The following is a 17,430-nucleotide window of genomic DNA, read 5'->3' as shown; positions in this document are numbered from 1 at the left end:
TTAAATGATAAAAGAAGCAATCGTTATCAACGATTCTGAAGGCAAGCAGTGCACTTGAAGGACACTCCAATTATGGATCGGGAAAACATTCAAGGCTTTGAGGAGAGGTGAACAGATTATAAAACGATTAAACGACGATCAACGAGGATCCACCCCTTACGACAAGGATGCTCTACAAGCAAGGGACAGGATGGGAGGACTTTTGCTTAAAACTAAAATCGATCACTTAACGGGTTGAAGCTGTTGCAATGTACAGCTAAAAGTAGCCTTTCTTCATACCAACTCGCACCAACTGCAACATTGTGCACAAACAACCTGAACTCCCTCTGCAGCTCACATCCGACTGCTGTTGTTGATCAGAATAAAGGACGTAAAGAATGGGTTCATATCTGATGATTTTCACCCAACCAGCAATGAAAGCACGGAACACCCACCCAGAATATGGGGCTTCTCTTCTTCGATCCGTTTCAGCAGCAGTACGTGCTTGCGGGGTCTTTAGCTTTCCGATTCGTTTCTGATAGTGCAGCTGATAATCTTCCGCTGTTGATATTCAATTTCATCGCAAAACATCCGACGCACTGCCAGGCACCCACCTTCTTCCCGGCCATCATGCCATCGCTTTGGGCAAGAATCGACGCACGGATCGTGAGATTGTGGTGTGAAACGGCATGAAAGAAAGTAGCGTGAGCGTGGTGTGAAAGAAAATTCTAAAGCCAAAAAGAGCGTTTCATTTGCATCGCTTCTGCTCGACCATTTTTCCAGATGCAGTCAGGCGGAATCAGAAAAGAAGCAAAACAGCAGGTAAATTGAGCCCGGCATTCTAGCCGTTGGCAGTGGCCGTAATGTCGAAAAGCACCGGAATGAAATAATACCCCGCACCCTAGCGCGGTCAAGCTCTGAGATCGGGGAAACAATTTATGTGCGAATAATAATCATCATAAATATCATTTTAAATAAGTGCTGCTCGGGATGGTACGTGTTGGGTGTGACGATATTGGTGGCAGAAGAGCAGAAAAGAGTGGGCAGAGCGGTTGTGGAAACTGTTGAAGCAATATTCGATCGTATCATCATCGTCTTAATCTGCATCGGTATCAAAGGGAAAGAAAATCAATTAAAAATGATCCAACGCCTGGACACACGCAACACACGCGGGCCGTTTTGATTCTGCAGTGACATCACAATGCGGCAAGACAATCCTGATATGCCCAAGGGTTAGTAGGAAATTTAACCTTGTCAAAAAAAATCTAAAAATATGAATATTCTACAAATGTTTCCTATATGGTGTGATTCTGTTAGTGTAAGTTATACAAGTACAATTTGTACCGTTGTATTTTCGCTCACTTCCATTTCGGGTTTAACAATTATTTGGAAATTCATTTCCTAAACTATTTTATGTTTTATTTTTAAGTTTAAGTAATCTATAATATTTTTGTAAATAACATATAATGAGGGAATGTTTTTGTAGTGGACCAACCATTTTTGTGACCGTAGATTGTCCACATCTTTCCCATAGTCCTTTTGAGGGAAACGGATTTTACCGATGTAATTGCTTCATTTAGTCCGGCATGTGTGATCGTGATCGTGATAAGAACGATCGCTCGCTCGCGATGTTCGACTGTCCCATGGCCGGCTGTGCCTGCTATGCGATGGTCCTCTGTCGTCAATGTAATAATTGGTGACCGCCCTATATGAGACACGATATGAAGAGGCTGGCCGTCCAGAGAGTGTGCAATTACTCTTATTATTATTGAGGGAGTGTGCTATTCTGCATAGGTTACGTTAGGAACCTGATATGGTGGAGGGGTACGTGGCTATTTAAAATGATTTTAAGTGTTAGCCTTATCCCAATAGTACACATATCACAAAACATCTTTCAAAATGTATAAAATAGTACTTATGGTGTCTCTATGTGTAATAAAAATCAAATGAAATTGAAAGTGAACGTTGCCCGTTGTACCCTCTAATCAAATCCTTCGTTAGACCAAAGTGGAGCAGCTAGTATGCGTGCGTGTATGGCTGGAGCGTATTTTCCTTCACTTTCAGTTTCCGCCCTCAATTGACCTAAATGTGCGACGATAAATTTAATCCACTGACATCAAAGACTCACCACAACACTTTTCTGTCTCTCTCACACTATTTATATGGTTGATCATTCGAATTGAAAAAAAGTAAATAAAAACACAGTCGTCAAACAGCTAAGGTGTGGTCCGAAGCACGTAACCTAATTGAAATTAATGTCTGTTTATCCTCGGGCTCTGTTTGGGCAGTAGTTTCGATGATGATGTTGCATATGTGTGTGCGTGTGTGTGTGTTAAAGTTTTCTGTTTATTGAATTACCAACCCAGAGGAAGCATCCAGCTGGCCAAGAAAACAAACCATATCCCTGGATGCTGCCGTTATTAGAGGCGCTGGAAGTGTTGATAAATGAATAAAAATTTATCAAATCAACTGCAACCCACCAACCCGGGGACACCATATTCCCTTCGCTGGAGTTGTATCCTGGCCCGAGTATATCGGAGCCATTCATGAGTCATGGCTTCTGGTGGCACGAGAGTGTGCCGCCGAGATATGGTGCTGCCCGTTCCGATCGCCGCGAATATGGCGGCTGGAAGGCCGACGGCAAAATCGATTACCCGTAGCCGCAGTCCTATCGCCATGTTTCACACATTTTTATGCCATTAATATTTTTTTTTTGCTTTGCTCTCCAGGCCGCTAGAGGTTGTAGGTGAAACCAAGAATTAGTGTCCGGTGTTTTGATTGGAGTGACCGGTACGATCGGGCCCATACAACCAGAGGGCTCGCTATCGACACCCGAACGTTGGACGCGGTTTCGGTGCCATAGATGATTGATTGATTTTTAATGGAGGGCTGCTAGCATTGTAATCAATCACAATTGATACTTATCTAGGCGTTGTAGACCGAGGTGGTTGTGTGTAGGCAAATTAAATCGTACTAGGGTGGGGTTTGAAATGGTAATTATTAATTAAAAGTTTGGTGATGAGTAGATGCATAGTTAGATCAATCTAATAGAAACAGTGGAAAGTAAGGAATATTTAAAACAATGTACAGCTAAGCTCTTCGATCAGTAAAAAGTAAAGATCTTCATATGATTTAATATGACTCTTTCTAACCACTCTCCATGCGAAGATAAGTAGTACTCCGTGGGTTTTTGGCATTCAATTATCAGTTCAGTTTTGATCTGTTTCCCTGTCATGATGCTTTTTGGCATGGAAGAATTTCCTCCTTTTTGTATGGTTGGTTTTATTCATTCGATTGGACTCCCTAACGCAAAGAGCTTCTAGTAAGATACGACATTTCAGTAGTTATCCCAAGACAACGTCACGTTAAACTGCACATAATGCATGACCATTGCACCACTTTGAGTGTTGCGAAAGCATTACAAAATCCCCCGCAAACCGTTTGCTCTCACATAAATAGTGTTCCCATGACAACGAGAGTAGTATCCGATCTATTTTTGATGTTGCTGTTGACCGAAGCTAGTTGCCGTTGTCGACAACCTGTTGCAGCGCACCGTCTGCACGAACCTGTACGACACACCTGTGCGGGGGATCAATTGGAAAGGTTAGTGAGCAAACAGCAAAACTGAGTTTGGTTGCATTCGGGGCGAGTGCAACCTTGTGCAGAGGGTTTGCACACCCGGTACTACGCCCGAATACACCCGAGTTGTTGATGGTGGTGGTGGTGGTTGTAGCGGTGACTAATATGATATCATAATTACATTAATTTATCGATAGCCATTTACTGCGCCCGGGATTATACGAGACTGCATGCTGTGCATGCACCGGTTGCACTTTGCATGTAACCTGAGACGTAGTTTTGCAGGCGACTACCTTGCAGACTGTGTGCAAGAATGACTCGAAACGGTGGTTTAATCGGCTGAAGTGGTACATTTATTAAGTCTGGTTGGGTCTGGTCTGGTGTGGCGTGCTGGCAAAGAAAACAGGTGAACAGAACGGTTTTGTGCTTAATATAACATAAGTCAGTATATGGGTCGGTTTTGTTGGAGAGGGAACATTTCGATAAAACAGAAAACAAAATGCTCCCGGTTAATGGAAGTAGATGGATTTTAGTAGGGTTAATGTTGTGATAAAGTTCCGTTTCCCACGAGCATAGCGAGGACACCGCACAGGTGTATGGCTCATACTATTGCCCTTCACATACATGTTGCATGTGGTTAAATTTAATACAACCAATTGCAAAAAAATGTAAAAATAAATGGCGTCGATTCATCAAAGCACACCGAAAAAAATATAAAGAAATATAAATAATAAATATTTTTTCCGAAAAATAATTAAATAGGAAAATAAAAAGAGCTTATTAAAATCATGAGCTGCAACCTCTCCCCACGCACACCATGCAGAATTATTCAATACGCGTTAGGCGCATGACATGCCACAATTGCCACTTCGGAACTACAGCTTTGATGCTACCCGAATGCATTTGCCTAGGTTGCAGCTGACGTCGTGAAGCAGCATGAAGCAAGTGCAACTTACATTCAAATATAGCAAACCACCACTGTACACAGCGGAGCGAGTGGAAGCTGCGCCAGCTCCGGTGCCAGTGCCTGCATAGCCCAGAACATACGATGGAAAGCAAAACAACACACTTAATGTAAATGAAATCACAAATCCGAATGGAAACGATCATTTTCCGTGAATTTATTACCCAACCGGTACCGACAGTAAAAAAAGAGACTGTGGCAAACGGGAGGCACAGATGATGGGGTGCAGCATGAGACGAGGGACGTGTTTTCGAATGACAGCAGGAGGTAGCGTTGGCACGTTTATCTAAATGTAATTATTACTATTAGACAGCAAATGCGATTAGGGCAGGCGCGGGTGTAGACCCTGTGAGTATGTGAGTGTGTTGTTTCTTTTTTCACAAAAGCCAGTTTACCGACATGTTGGCAAGTCGATGAGGCTAATGGTGGGTGTCAAGCCGGTCGATGGAATCAAATTTTACTCTGTGAGCATAACGCATGCGCTACGCGGCTAGTAGTGCGCCCTTGTGAAACTGAGCACTGTTTTTGTATTTTTTTTTGTTCGCTCCGGGAAAGCTCTCCCGACCAAGCGTCAACTGTCATCGAGCTGTCAACCTGATGTCCATGGCTACCGAGCCTCGTATGGACGGTTTGCTGGGTGGTATTTTAGCAAAATCCATTAGAAACTACCCGTTGCCTACATCGCAACATCTACCACTACCACCACCAGCAACGGCCACATATTTCCCCACCGCAGATTGAGGGATCAATTTTTTGTCGACTCATCATCAAACGATGTCGTTAATCGGACAACGTTTATCGATCGATCGCTGGAATTGTATGATCAATGTCCAATAAAAATGGCCACGATTGTTTTTAGCGTATCGATGCGTTGAAAGGCTGTTCTACGTCCACACTTCGTGGGGAAAGAGGGGTGGGAGGGGTGGTGATGGGAGGCGGCTGTCATAGCATCTACCATCACCGTGCCAGAGGTCTCTAAAGCGTAGACATTGAAACAAAACGCACCAGGATCAATATGACCGATTGTTGCTGTTATCCCGCGGCCGTTGCTGCCGAGTTGGTGTTGAAATCTATCAGCGCATGCGTTTGGTTCGGCCCGTTGTCTTTATCTAATTCATCGATCAGTCCTGACATTGGCTGCATTCTTCGGAGTGGCAAGAATTTAATGCCATTTATTTGGGTCACTTTGGACGTTGGCCAGTTTGTAAGGGTCCGTACACGAAGGATTTCGTTGCTTGCTCGCCGAGTGAATGCAAATCGTTTGGGCAGCGTGTGGAACGGTACAGTACGGTACGGAATGGTTGGCAACCCGATGTGGAATGCGGTTTAGACCTTCGGACGCAATCGCACATGGAATCTGGAAAACAATTAAAGCTCAACTTTGAACCCAGTCGTGAGCGTTTCTCGATAACTGACGGGCACCCATGAAACTATTATCTGTTGTAGGACGTTTGAATACTTGCTAGGTTAGGAATAAAAAAAATATATTTTAATGTAAAATAGACTCACTTTACTCAAAAATAATGCTTGAATAAAATTACTAACGCCACGTGAACACGTTAATAATATAAGAATCATGTGTTGCATAGTAACATAAATAGGCCCTAAAACGTAAAACCAATATCGAAGCTTTAAATAAATATTGGAAATCAATAAAACTACAAATATGCACGGTAACATCATCATCCGCATGTGATCCTTCGCGGAATATGAACATCACTGCTTTACTGCTTTGCAAAAGAACAAAACAGGAACGCCGCCATTCGGCTGGCGGGCTTAGCTGGATCGTACCATATTTAACGTTGTAGCAATAAAATAATAGATTTATGACTTTATTAAAAAGCGCTTCTTCTGGCGCTGGTGGCAGAGCGATCTGAGCGAGACCTGGATACTGGATGCACCCAGTGATTTGCCATACAAAAAAATATTCACCCATTCTCTTCTGTAGCTTTTAGGAGCTTTTAGTCGATCCTCGACAATACACCGACGGTGGCCATACTACTAATAAATTAATAAACGTTTCCCCGCAAGGCGACGATAAAGTTTGTGTACGTTGTACCCGGGGTCGATGGTGTCTCTGACTTTCTTCCATTCGCGTAAGATCCACTCGCATCGGTTGCGTACGTGCACTACCAGTGCTATCAAGTACCAACGATATCCCGGGACGGGTTGCTCGATTTTGCGGTAAAAATTATTAATTGCCCATTATTTTAGTGCCTTCGCGATGGTTACCCTGGGCGAGTTATGGTTTATAAACTTTTACGCTTGGCCTCCGCACAGAATGCGGCCAATAAAACGGTTCGAACGCTTCCCCCTTGGGGGCAAGAATTTTCCCATAAATTTACCCGCAAGGCGCAGGGCGATGTTTGATGCCTTCATTAGAGGATTTGCGGGAGTTACAACCGTCGGAAAATGAGCCGTACGAAATGTCATTCCCAGTGAGCTTCCAGTACTGCTCGTCCGTCCCGTCAGAGGCCGGAATCATCATGATGATGGGGTTCTGCTTTATTTCAGCCAGCAAATCTGAAGTCACAGCAGCAGCCGACTCGACCCACCGGGGCCAACGGGTCAGCCCGTGCGGTCAATTTCAACCATTGCAATGAGCGCTCCTGGGGGAGGATAATTCTGTCAAAGGGATGAGTGGAGTAAAAAAAGAGAAAGAGAACAAAATCCGAAACGTCATGTCCGCCGAGAGTTTCCTTACCGATGAGTTTTAACTCTCCCACCCTCTTGCCTCGCAGTGGAATCCTTTTCCGCTTCAAAACCAGCTCAAAGATCACACAAAACAAACATCTTCGCCGGTAATTATAGAGAAAACATGTTTATTTCGCGTTGCAGCGTAATGGCAATACAGTGAACGCAAGCAAACGTAAAAACACATATCTGGAAGGATTGCCGGGGAGCTCCAAACCGTGCGGCAGTGCCGAGTGTTGTTCCATACCATAGCTCGATCTGTTCCATACCGAGCAATCCATCCGTCCACCCGGAAGATTCGGTGAGCTGTGAGGTGCAGAAGAGTTGCTAACCGAAGGCGGAGGTTGTAAAGAAAATAAACCAACAAACCAAATCAAGCACGATGGATGTGAAATCCGCTAAACAGTGGACGATGCTCTGGTTTGGCAGGCAAGTCATTGCAGGGATTTTATTGCAATCGACCAGATTGTTGTATCCACCGTGAGAAAAATCAACAAACGTATATATTGGCTATAATGGTTGATAGAGGTCAGAATTCGACGTGAAAATATGTTCGCAATGATGATTGGCTGAAATTTGATTGTTTCCATGTTTCAAAGAAGTTGCACTGAATTGAGTAGATTCACTTGCTGGAGAAAGTTGTGCTTAAAATGGCCATTTCTCAAAAAATTTCGCAAAGCTAGAAAATTTTCAAAATAACGAGGAAAGATATATAACGTTATATTATAGACAAATAAATCTTCTACTACTACTACTACTACTACTACTACTACTACTCAAACAAATTCGTACAAGATTCTTAGATTCTGCTCGTAAATTTTCAATGTGGCTTGACAAGTAAGTCCAATGGCAGAGGTTAACAAAATAATGATTTTTTGTGTTTCAGTAGTAAAAATCGAAAAGAGTTTTCATCTTAAATCCTTAAATAAAAGTTTTGTAATTTTTACGCTTTTCACATACCTACAAATAAATAGAAATAATTTTTTGTACACATTTTTCACTGTACATAAATGTTTTATTTATTTCTTTATTTCTTCTGTATAACAACCTCGTTTACAAATTGTTTCATTTACAGTGAAAGGACATCTCGCAGATCTAGCTGCTCAGTATGCCACAAAGTCATCGAGACAAAAAGGGTTGTACCGTTCCCGGATGGATGGATGGCTGGACGGCTGCATCAGACTGCAGCCGTTTTTCCCTCCCTACGATGAGTGCCCGGGACCACCCCAAAAGGGGCCGAAACGGGTCTGATCTAATGTGATGGATTTTCTGTAATTTGCTCGGACATACCGGACGACCGTGCCTCCTGGAACGTGTGTGCAGGACCGCGCTTCAAACTCTCCACGCTGCGCAACCCCAGGGTTCAACAAGTGATCTTGCTGATCGTTATGATCAGATCAAGTCCGACTGTGAGCCATCCATTCATCCCAGTGCGGGAGATGTGTATTCGCCCGTGGTGGATAATGCACCGGCGCGAGTTTATTACATTTTAGCGAATGTGCAACGCGCACGGACTTGATCTGTCCGGCTGTCCGGCTAGGGGAGGAGTCGACCGAACCAGCCTGTCTGAGGGCTCACTAATATGCTCGGACCGGGATCGGGTATGGTTCCCGCCGTTGGACTCACGTGAGACTCGCCTGATTGCCGCGAGGAGTGGTAGGGCTCCATCAGTCAGTTGCTTGTTTGCACTTTGCTTATCGGATGGACAGGAAGGTCGTACCCGTGGTTCATCAGCAAAAGAAACGAACTCGTTCCAACGGTTGCGCGGAACGATCTTCCTTCTATTTCTGCTCTTTCGCCAAGATACTGGCGGTTGACTAGCAATGTGTAGCTGTGGAATGCAGGCAGAGCGCAGCTCGAGCAATCTAGTCCAGTTCTAATCGCGGAAAAAAGTATATTCACACGCAATAAATTTATGGCCTGCGAAATGTGACACATGGGTGACACTATACAATTGCCGTTTCAACTCGGTTAGTATGATAACACGCGCAAATTGGCATTGGCGTTTGCCATCGTTTCTTTTTGCACAAAGTACTCGAGCTATTTTCCGTAATGGTCAATAAACCTGGATGACGGTGGCTAAGAGCTGCGCTTAAACGAAATGACCGAGCAATAACTGGGTCATGGTTTTGGCACTGTTAGGTGTGGGTGCGATAAAACTCGATCCGTTTCGTTTTATGCGCTAAATTTGGGTGCGATATAAGTGGCGAACGTCATAAAACTGGCACCACCTTCGCGCAGCCAGTGAAAGGGAAACACATAAGCCTGTGGATTGCCATTACATGCTTAATCTGCTCTCTCTCTTCTTATCAGATACGATACCTGCTTCACCATCAAACCTGGCGGGTGGAACCCCCGTTACGATCGTTTCAGCAAACGTGAGAGATGGGTAATGGACACCATTGCCGATTCCGGCGCGGAATGGTCCTCAACCTATTAGGTGGGCTTGCCCCGTGGCCGCCTTTCCATCGTCCTGCTGTTTTTTTTTAATGTGCATTTTTGTATTGCAGCCCTGGTTAAGTGCAAGATTAATTAGTTGATCTCATGGCGATGGAATGGCGCGAGAAAATGAATCCACGATAGATAGAAAAGGAGCATTAAATGAGGAGATCGGATTAGTAGAAAACACTGGGCTGTGTATGTTTAGCATTCATCAACGATAAGCGGTAGTTGTGGATAATAATAGCTTGTGCAAAAGCGATTTAAAAAGAAATGTGATTTAATCCACCCGGTAAAGGTGAGACCATTATGGCAAACCGGTGGTAAATTACACTGTTTAGTTTTGCGAGAAGTGTTGATGAGTGAGTGGAAGCATTGGTTCACTACAGTGTATGTGTGTGCGTAATTAAAATGGTCTATACGCTGAATGTATGAATTATGCCATATTTCACGCTTCTATTTGACGGGAATTAATACAGTCTCATTTTTCAGTACCCGTAGTGGTGCTCCAACGTCTTTGTGTACCGTCGCAAAATGGCATCGTAATAGTTCACTTAAGCGTTTGTTTTATACACATTACCGTTGATTGAAACAAGCTATTCTATTATTGTCGGGAGAAATTTCATTCAACAAACAACCTCAACAAGGGAAAAAGCGTCGTCCAGCTTAGTTTACAGCCACCGCTGCTCGGAGCGATTTTCTGACACTGTTTTCTTCACATCGAGTGAGGACTGATCCAGGTACGGCTCTTGTCCATGTTCAAGCCTCACATCACAAACAAACACAACTACCAGAACCGAGCCGGGCTGTCGAACTGCCGGCCGGATACACAAAAACATCGACCCAACACGATCGTAAAAATCGATCGAACATGACACCGCGCATGGAAACATGTCCCGCACGTTCGTTGCGTTGCCTTTTTCTGCTAACGGAACAGGCGAGAGATTCGGCACAACCGGAACGGTATTCCGATTTATTACGACGTCGTTCATAAATTTCCCTGCGGCTTACATTTGTCGTCGCGCTCAACCTGCCCCGGTACCCGGGGGAACCATCGCGGTTTGAGTTTTATTTCAATCCTTAAAAAAAAACAAACTTAAAGCAACACATGCATACACAAAAATTCAAGGATTCTAATTCTAGAGCTGATTGTATGCACTTCAGGCCAGTTCAGGGATCGAACGAAAAAGGAAGGAAGTTGGTGTTTTGACAGATTCATGACGATTGCGTTCCAAATGAACATGTCGATACAGCACAGCATTCAATGACGGTAGAGTATACAGGCTAGCAGAGAAATGACGAATAAAAAAAAAAGAAATATCGAACACAGCTGGCTCAATCGACCATTGGAGGTAAAAGATTGATCGATCAAACAGACAATGCGTACGCTGAACTTGAAACTGCAATTGCGATCGCGATGTGCGAGTGAAACTTACGGATTTGGTACGTGGGAGTTGAATGAATGCATGGTGGTGAATGGAAATGAGTTTCGCGCACGTCTGTGGTACCAATGATAAGTAATGGATGATGTTTGGACAGTGGTTTGACAGGGCAGAAATGCATCGGCCTGTCACATTAACCATCGGCTAAAGGTGTTCGGTGCGATTGAATTGTCCACTGTTAAATGATGTTCATGCACTAAAGGTGACCGTTATCGCGATCGTTGCGCTTTGTGATCGATTATAGTGCTTAGCGTACTAAATACATTATCCGTATGTCAAACCGGTGCGTGTGGCAAGAGAAATCAGCAATGTACTGTTGTTGTAGTATGAGTTTTTGCTTAGCATGACACATTGAAATGACTTTAAGGGAAATGTATCATTTATTAGTATAACTTCTTGTCAATTTACAAAGCATTACTCAGCAACATGTTCAATTTGTTGGTGTTGAATTATTTTTTGACCGATTTTTAACTGATCTAATTTGACCTTTGACAGAAGAGGAACGGTAAAAAAGCATAAATCTCGCGTGAAAAACAATGTATTACTGTGTGAAACATGTAGCAAACATTCAAATCGTACAACGATCGTGCGAGCCACGCCAACCAACCGCTACACGCTGCAGTTCTCGCACGTGGCACTCTGAAGAAAAATTATCCTCACCCGGTTAACAAACACACTCATTCTCAACCCCTCCTCAACATAGAAAAAAGTTTGTAGAGCAAGAGGGTTGAAGAAAAACTGAAATCACCACACAAACGGCGTGACAAATGACGCATCGCGGGGCACGGGTAAATCTGGCAAGACGTTTGAAACGGATGCTAGATTGTGTTTGTGGGTAAGAGAGATGGTGCACTTACGCAGCGTGTCTTTTGCACTGCATGTGTCCAACGGTGGTCGGTGTGTGCGACCACGCGTTTGCAAACTTCGAACGTCACCTGGCGCGTTTATTCACGCGCCACCGTACCGAAACCGATCAATCCAAAACCGCGTGAATGGCGAGCAAAGAAGGTGAACCGCTGGCGCAGGGCAGGTTTTATTATTCTGTTTATTATATGCGAACCCGATTAGCGGTGATTATGATTGTGCGCAATCATTTTTTGGCTTCCTACGCCAATCATGAACGCTTCCCGTGTACAAGCTGCAACCCACTACTGGTGCTGCTTAGGAAGCCACCGAACGATTAATACCTAGTTGTACGTTGGTACCTTGATCCGGTATAGCGATCTTATGGTACAAACCTGCATACTAAACAGTAATTGGAATATAATTGAGACTAATGTAATTTAGCTCTTCGTTTTTGCATGCGAGGCTTTTGAGATTCTGTAATTCTGTTCAAATATTGCTAATTATTAGTATTTTAACTCATTTTTTGGTTTAGATGTTGATGTTTAGATTGGTAATTTTGTAACTTGTAACACAATTTTCTAACTGCTTTTGCAAAAGTTTGTCGCATAACGGCTGGTTGAAGTCTTTTCATTATTTCTGCTGCTTAAACCCTACACAGCTACAAATCATCAACAATAACAATGCAACACAAGTTCGTAACGTGTTTTAAATCCCCTAGCCTTAGCTCATTTCTCAATTGCTGTATCGTATCGTTCGGCTTTTTTTATGTTCTCAAATTTGCAACGGCTGTGTGACCACATTAGCACAAAATAGCATATGAAAAAATGTACTCCGCTTCGAACGCTACGACTTCCAGTAAGCCGATGGCTCTAAGTAGATTTACTGCCGGAACACCAATTAATTATCTCGACTGCCTAGGCTTCTAGTGCGAGAGCGGCTGGCTCACACTGTGCACCGCGACTAACCAGCCAGTCTTAACTGTCGCTTCTACTACTGCCAGGAATAGATCCGTATGCGCCACTAAGACCCTGACTTCGACCGAAACTGTGTGCAGATTTGTTTTCCTTTTCCACCCTCAAACTGTTTTGGCTAAGCCTGGCTGCGTATGACATTAGCCAAAATGATTGCAATAAATTCAGTTTTCTAACCCCAGGCAGGCGCTGGGTGACATAATTCAGGAGTACAAAAATCAAGGCAGCGGGTGCGGGTTTGAGTGGAACGATTAAAAAAAAGATCGGAACTATTGGAGTTATTTATTTGGCTAGACTGTTGCACTGCGGTAATCGGCTTCGCTTTGAGTGAGCTGAAGCGACGATTAGAAAGGTTAGAAGTAGTGCTTTGTGTAAGTGGGAATTAATGCAATGAATGATTAGTATAGCTTGTAGGACATGTTTTGTTTGGATGTTGGTTATTATTATTATTTTGCAATATTAAATTAAGTATGTGAGATTCCTTTTTCAATATGTTAAAAACAAACGAATTACCACAATGCAAACTTAAGCTTTCTACGACTATGGCAAAACACACGATGCAAGAAGTTTCTCATGTATTGTTGTTCAAACGTTGAGCCCTAAGACTTTTGCATATTCACACCCCATTCAATAAGCTTCCTCAGTGTATTCCAGATTTGAAAAACCACTCCCTTACGCCAACCAGAACAACCACCGCACAACCGTTTTGCTGGAATTCTATTGACCCACTCGGTGTCCCGCCGGACGAAATGTCACCAGCGCTGCCAAACGGCCAACCTTTCGTACCGTCGTGCCCTAAATGTTCACGGGTGTCCCACACCGGGACTGCTTGCCTTGCTTGGGGACACTTTCGGTTTCGGAGCACGGCCCACGAGCACCAAGGACCCCCAGAGCGAGACGAGTGCAACACGAGGAACCAGCCAGCCATCTAGCTCCGGCCGATCGACCGTCCGTTTGTAACCTTAACCTCAATCGGCGCGATTCGATACAGAGACGGATTTCGCTAGGGATTGGTTCGAGAAGGTTTGTGTTTGTTGCATGTGTTTGCCGTTTACCATCGGTGACCTAAACCTCACCTCACCGTGCATTCCTTGTGTTTGCCCGCGCACTGAAACGGTTCGTTAGATCAGGCAGTTGGTGAATTATTTATATTTATTCAAAACTGCCGGCCAAATCCACCGCTGTACATCATCTCGCGCGTATCGCGCTCGGGGAATACGCGAGAAGGTCTCAGGCAAAATCCTGCAATGTACTCGGCCACCTACTCCTCCACCGTTGCGCATCCCGCTAGCGTAGGGGACAGCCGGTATACTGGAAAAGCGGACCAGGCAGGAAGGAAGGGTATGCACGTGGTGAAGGCTGACGCAGATGTTATCAGCGTGAATCAGGCAGGCGCAAACAATCCACAAGTGCGCCGTCGAGAGCTGTGCACCCTCTGTGTGTGTGTGTGTGGGAATAAGGGGGGGCACTATTCAGAACGGGCGAGAGGTAGCAAATCTTTCGTTCCATTCGCGTGCAAAAGATGCAACGCGGGGCTCACAGCACCTCGGCAGAATGGGTCATTCCAAGTGCGACCGCGATCGTCGTCACGGTTGTGAGCCGATGCCGATTGCCGATGTCTAATGAGCCTTCACGGCTGCGGTAGGAAAGTTCGATCGATCGCTCAGACGGTAAGCTGATAAGCATAAGCGCAACGCTGTGGCTGAGGTAGATTACTCGGTTCGGCGTCGTACCGTACCGCACGCCTCCACCATGCCAGGACAGCGTTAGAACATAAATTAACGTATCTATTAATTGGTCGTTAGCGGTGTTCCGCAGCTCTGCAGGCGATTTTCAGAGTCGCGTTGGAAGGCCCACAAAGCAGTGCATGGCATTCCTGAGCGGACCTGCTCAAAAACACAACGGCTCATAACTTTACGGTGATGGTGTATTGATAGGACATCGACAGAGTTGAAAATTGATTGTCAACTACAGTGTCGCGCGCTTGTATATTTAACCTGTAACACACTTTCAGTTGAAGCAATCTTCCTTTTCCCGTTTGAAAATTAACAGGAAAACATAACTAGCAAATCAGCACGTTGTACCATACCTTTGATATACTGTAAACAGTTTTAGAAATTGTTTAGCAACGAAATTTCCATTCTACTTGTTTCTGAAAATGTCACGAGGTAAGGCTCTAGATATTAATGTTTAATGTTTTGCTTATTTCAATAAATTGATTATTATCTACCGTAAAGAGTCAAAGTCAACTCTTCAAAATCTTCTGTTAGTTAGTTTTTATTTGCAATCTGAAATACTTTCATTATTCCAAAAAACTCTTCTTTAAGGTTAATTGATTCTTACATCTATCCTCTCATTTACGAGTAGGTATACTATTCCTATAAAATACTTCAATGCCTCATGGTCTCCTCACTATCGAAGCACCCGTCCGATTGTCAACACCTTCTCGAGGGCGAAAATTCAGGTTCAGCGGGCCCCAACAACGAAACAACTGCAAACTGTACACATACCCAGCGACACACGCGTGACAGTTGGTGACGCTAATATCTTACCACAAGTATCGCCGGTGCACGTATTTTGCATTTACTCTCGCGCAAGCATCGAATCACCATTCTTCCCAGGCTAAACAGCGGTACGAGATCCTTTGCCTGGCGCGCATTATGATACATTGCGGACACTATTCGTGCAACCGGGATGGAACGGAAGGGGCCCGGTACACCGGGCACCCGAGTACTTAGCATACAATATGCTGTAAAACCGCATTCTGCCAGGTTCGCTTTGCGCCTCACCTCTATACCAATTGAGGCAATTGTCTCGCCGTCCGTACCGTCACGCGTTATCATACGTACGCAGCAAACAGGGTACGCCACCCGCCCGTGCACAACGAGTGCACACAATCACAGCAGCTTAACAGTTTAGCAGTGCGTTAGCTTGTGTGAAGAAAAGAACAATCATTTTTTGGACGCTGCCGGACCCAGGACGTAAGTTCAGGACGTTCAGACATTATCACACTTAATGCAAAACCGCGCATGCGCTTGTGTTTTCGCTCACCATGGGGCTGGAACTGCTAGCTACGTACGTACAAGACCAGAGCCCTTCCTATGTGTGTGACCTTTCACATAGCTTCCATGCGGACTCGAGGAACACACAAGAGAAGGGCGCCATGGGGCGGTGGAGGCCGTTACTTAATGCGACCCAAATCCGGAGCCGTTTTGCGCAGAGGTTTGGCTGAGAAATCTAGCTCCCGGAACACATGTACGTGAGAAGGAGGGTACACTTGGAGCCGTAACGCTCTGGGATCTGTGTGCCCTGGTCCAAGAAAGGAGTTTTGGAGTGTGTCATGCGTTGTCATTTATCGTCCCTTTAGCCTCGGTGGGTTTGTACAGCTAAGATCAGGGTTTATGGAAATTTGCCTCTTTTCCTAGAAACGGCCAGATGCCATGCATTACAACAGATGTCACGGAAGGATCACAATGGATCACGCAAGCGACGAACCGTACATCTCATCATAACTCTGTCCCGCAGCTGAAAGGCATTTGACAAACTGTTTGCTGTCAGTGGATGAGTGAGTTAGTAGCCATTTAGGTTTATTTAAGAGTGGTCGTTTTAGGAATTTTAAGATACATTGAAGTATAATTTATCCAAAAGAGTTGAATTATTGTTTTTTATTTACATTTTTTATTTAATGTTTTAATAAACATCTCAAAACAACTCTTATAAAGAGTTACAAATGCCTTTTTAAAATAGAGGTTAAAAAAGGCTTGGCTTCCAACAAAAAAAAAAAAAGCTTCCAATCCATTCAATCTTTCGTAAAGACGATCGAAGCGATGAGAAACATCAGACATTTGTTGCTAAAAAGATATCGCCAACTATAGCCCACCATTTGCATAGCAGACATTTGCAGCGACGATACGCTAAATATGTGCCAACAGGCATAGCATGTTTGTGGTGAACGGGCGAAAAGGACACCGAGGACGGTAACGTTCCGCGAACCGATGCCTCCAATCAGCATAGAGATGTCACCGTTCTGCATGACAGCTGCTGAGAATTTGAATAATGTGCCGTGATCGCTTGTACCGGTCGGTGGAGGGGAGGACGGCAACGGGTGGCCATGGGTGGATCAGTGATGTACCGATACATGCGGCATGTTAAGAGATTGTTGTTGCCATGTTAAGGAGTGTTTCGTGGGATCGTGGATGCTGTCGCCATTAAAGTGTGGTTGTTGTATTGTTTATTGAACAAACGATTGGTTTATAGCAGATCTAAAATCGCTATCTTTGTTAAATTAAATATTTTCTAGGGAAGAAAATGAAGCCCGTTGAGGAAATCATACATCCGCTATGTAGTATAAAACACTTTACCGACTGTCTTGATGATACTTAGCTATCACTGTAATTTTACACCATTGTCGAAGAGTCTGACGGTGAAACAACAAAACCAAACGAACGATAATCCGCAGTGTTTGAATTGCACAGGGCTCGAGGTTGCTCCTTACGGCTAGACAAATTACGCTTCC

General features: G+C 44.3%; 1 protein-coding gene across 1 annotated transcript in view; it reads right to left on the bottom strand.

Annotated features, from left to right (window-relative positions):
• The window catches only part of LOC120951865 (uncharacterized), a 100,547-nt gene that overhangs the window by 22,073 nt on the left and 61,044 nt on the right, over positions 1 to 17,430 (bottom strand). The gene's annotated exons all lie outside the window — the stretch shown is intronic.

This window comes from Anopheles coluzzii, chromosome 2 (assembly GCF_943734685.1).
Source record: "Anopheles coluzzii chromosome 2, AcolN3, whole genome shotgun sequence".
Lineage (NCBI taxonomy): Eukaryota > Metazoa > Arthropoda > Insecta > Diptera > Culicidae > Anopheles > Anopheles coluzzii.
Note: the sequence above shows the minus strand (reverse complement) of the source record. Positions and strands in the feature narration are given on the sequence as shown.